At 32.6% G+C, this 3,913-nt stretch overlaps 1 long non-coding RNA gene across 2 annotated transcripts; it reads right to left on the minus strand.

Moving 5' to 3' along the window:
- Positions 1-215: 215 nt before the first annotated feature.
- On the minus strand, positions 216-3,101 carry LOC127744947 (uncharacterized). Of its 2 annotated transcripts, XR_008006189.1 has the most exons (6): positions 2,999-3,101; positions 2,492-2,832; positions 2,170-2,397; positions 1,719-1,826; positions 1,168-1,253; positions 436-519 (listed from the first exon to the last, which is right to left on the minus strand). It is a non-coding gene; the product is annotated as an uncharacterized LOC127744947 (long non-coding RNA). The 2 variants fall into 2 exon arrangements; XR_008006190.1 differs by lacking the exons at positions 436-519; positions 1,168-1,253 and adding an exon at positions 216-276.
- Positions 3,102-3,913: the final 812 nt, after the last annotated feature.

The following is a 3,913-nucleotide window of genomic DNA, read 5'->3' on the forward strand; positions in this document are numbered from 1 at the left end:
ATATATATATAAATGATGGATGGAAATGGCTAAATTTGGCCACAAAAAATCATGTGTTGTAAGTAAATGTTACTCAAACAAACACTTACATCTCCTTTAGAAGAGAAAAAAAAGGGGATAAAACACATGCAAATATATATATATATATATATATATATATGCAATAGATGTCACTACACTTATATCTAATCACTCAATATAGTAACTTATTTTACACCGATGAAACCAAAGCAATTCCATTCTTTTCTGTTATTCTATCCACCAAACATGAAAAATCTGCAAAACATTGGATAAAATATAAGGGACAGTCACATTTACTTTAAATTATAGATATCAAACATTTATTACAGTTAAAAAAAAGAAAAAATTATTACTCAATAAAACAAAAAAAAATTTTAACTGGTCATCATTAAGTGTAATCAACCAATTCATTACCAATCTTCAACACAAAAATGTTGAGGCATAGAAGCGAGTTATAAGATCACATGTAAATACAGGCAGCAATCTCGTTGTCACCAGCTGAAAAAAAAAGATGCAGGAAGGCATGGAATTTTGATTTTGAAAAAAATAATTCCACAAAAGAAGATAACAGTATAATTAGTAGTCAAAATAATAAAAATTCTATGAAAAAATTATCTACTTTGATCACTTGAATTATGTCATATACAATTCTGTAAATGTATACACATTTTTTCTAAGATCAAGAAATCTTTAAATAAAGTGAATTAATTATAAAGATAAACATATCAAATTTCACAAAACTCAAGTCAGATAGATGCACAAAACATAAAGGAATTTTTAAGCCATTTTAAATTTTCTTTACACAACATAGATTAATTAAAAAACAAATTTCGCAAATGTTCAATCACCTCCGCTAGTAATTTAAGATCTAAAAATATTTTGTTTCTGCTCCATCAAGCTTCATCTGGAGCAAAAACATGGTACAACATTTTTTAGCAACACAACAGAAAAAACATTCAACAAAAAATAATTGAAGGAAATCCTAACAATGGCAAGTTTAATTTAATTGTTCTTGAGGTAACACAAAAGTTTCTCATCAAAAATATATTATCATTGAACGTTCAAAAGCTTTAGATTCTACAAAAACTTCTACAAATGTAATAAACCATTAAAAATTTTGGAATCTTCACAAGTGACAACGCTTACCATGTAAATTGCTCTAGACAAAGACTTGCTAAGCATACAGTATGCATCAATCATCCTTGCAGATTGCTCAACAGTGAAATCCCTTTCTTTCAAAACAAATGATAGAATAAAAATATTAACTTCTCCTATAACTCATTTAAATACACAAACTTTCAAACGATTCACCAAAGAGTAAAGAGGCAAAGCAAAAAAGTGCAAGGAAAAATATCAAAGGTTATCCCAACAGACCGACCTAAGAATGTATTGAATCAAAATACAATTTGTTTTGCCAATCTTTATATTTGCCATCCAAATTCACACCCTCTATATCATACTTCTCTCCCTCTTTAAAAATTTGGGGCAAAAAGAAAACACCTCTTAATTTTAATTGCTGAGAAAAAAATTATGATAGCATAATCATTAATTTAAAAGGTAGCACTCAATCCATATTATTCACAGAAAAATGACAAATTCAACTCAATCCATTTTGGCCTATGATTAACACCCAAAAGGGAAGGTGTTTTGAAAAAATATTTGTTAAAAAATAAAATGTAGTTTTGTTTTGAGTATACCTTGTTTTGTTTAAATATTTCATGTCTTCATTGCTTATGTTAGTCCTGCATGCCCTCCATTAGGCCTCGACCACTTCCATCCATCAACCAAAGATCCATTCCTGCCAACTGATCATAAAACAAGCAAGTATCATTAAATTGGTAAGCAAAGGTGACACAATGAATACACAACACCACCACAATAAAAATACTTCTCCGACAAAATAACCTCTTAGGTTTCAGCAGCAACACAAACTTCATCTTCTTTAATGAATTTAGTGAAGGATGAATGATCATACACTCATAAGGGATTGCTTGTCACAGACAGTTAATGAGCAAAATGCAAAAAGATAAAAAAGTTGCCAACTTTGAGGGTACCCAACATCATGAAAAGCAAAATTGGAACCAAATTTATAGAAAATAGGGAGAAATGAAGGATGCGATATCGATAAAATAGGAGTGTACTGATTACTTGAGTTGGAGAGATGAAGCTTGAGGTCTAGGGATGAGAGTTCGATACCACAGCTCAGCCATTTCCTGAGTTAAGTCCTCTACTTCCTCTTTGTCCTTCAACTTTTCTACTCGCAATTCTTTCTTGTTAGCCCTCAACTCCTGCACAGCCAACGGGTTATGAAGGAATGCCGCCAGCGGTGCAGCGACTTTAGCATCGCCACGACTTCTACCTTCATCTCCATCATATCTGAACCCACAAAAAAATATTGATAATGCTAATAATAAATCCCTCAAAATCTAAACTAAAACAAAAATTAAACGAAAATTGTGGGCGAAAAGACCTTGAGGGGCATCTTCGGTGTGGTAGAGGCGCTTGAGGATGTCATTTTAAACTCTAATTTTAAATGAAAAAATTGCGCTCAAAATTTGGTGTTCAAATCCTGATTTGAAAGGAAAAGATCGCGCCCAAATTGCTGCAGAAGAGAGTGCTGCTTCATTACCTGAGGGACAATGAGTTCTCAATCCATTGTTTACCCTAATCATCCAATCAAAAGCTAACATTCTCGTTTTCTTCCCTTAAATGGTGGTTTTTGGAATTGCTGCCAGATTAACTCTCTTCAACCCATTGGACAAAGATCTTCTCTGATAACCTTCCACCAGGTAAGAAGGTTTTGGCTTTTCGCTGAGGAGCGAAACACAAAAGAAAGAAAAAGTTTGGGAGACACCTGTCACTCTCTCAGAAACCATCTAACAGTGCTAAATAGTGTGTGGTTTTAGTGTTTGGCTAGTTAACCATTATATATTAATAGATAGATAAAAAAAATTGCCATGCCGTGATAATAACTCACCGGGTGATTGACGAAATGAGATTCAGAGGTGTTCCCTGCAAATTACAGAACCATTTACGACAGCACTTTTAGCTGCAACTCATTTGTATATGTCTAAAACCCTAAACAATAAAACAAACAAAAAAAAAGAATACTTAAAGTAATCAACAAAAGAAAAGAACACTAACGTTCAAACCTGAAGCCCATAGTGTTGGCCCCACTTTAAAATAAATAACTAACAGTATGCATTTGGAGGAAGAAGAAAAAAAGGAATCTTTTCCTGCTTTCAGGCGTGTGACATGATTTTATTGCCGTTCCACTATTCTGGAAGCCACTTCTTTAATCTCTGTTTGTTGATGCGATGGCACGTTCTTGAAGATCCTTGTTCTTCCCCATCATGTTTCCTCCATCTCTAACTCACCCCTGCTTTTCTGGACTTCCAAAATCTCCTTTCCAATCTAGTCTGACTTTCATGATAAACTTCAAATCTTCAGCTACAATCTCAACCCAACTGGTTGCCGAAAAGTGGGAACCACTCTCACTGTATACTACTACCACCTATCACTGTTATGTTATCATAATGAAATACCAAATTAGTTATATATCTGTTGAATTTTCAAATTATAGCAATGCTATTATAAACATAATTAAAAATTGTTAATCCAAACAAAATAAGTAGAATTAAAACAACGCTATCCACTATATCATATTAGATCAGGATCAGTCTAGAAAAATTCTAATAATAATATGATGCCAAGTTGAACACTTGAACCTGCTAATTAATAATTTTTTTTACTCAGACAATATGAATAATGCAGCAAGAATTAGTGATATATAAGACCAAGATAACCAAAGATGATTCATTTAAAAGATGAAAGCAAAGCTATATATTATTGTAAGTGGTTTGTGATGTCCTTACCTTTACTTTCCTACTTT

The sequence above is a fragment of the Arachis duranensis genome, chromosome 1 (assembly GCF_000817695.3).
Source record: "Arachis duranensis cultivar V14167 chromosome 1, aradu.V14167.gnm2.J7QH, whole genome shotgun sequence".
Lineage (NCBI taxonomy): Eukaryota > Viridiplantae > Streptophyta > Magnoliopsida > Fabales > Fabaceae > Arachis > Arachis duranensis.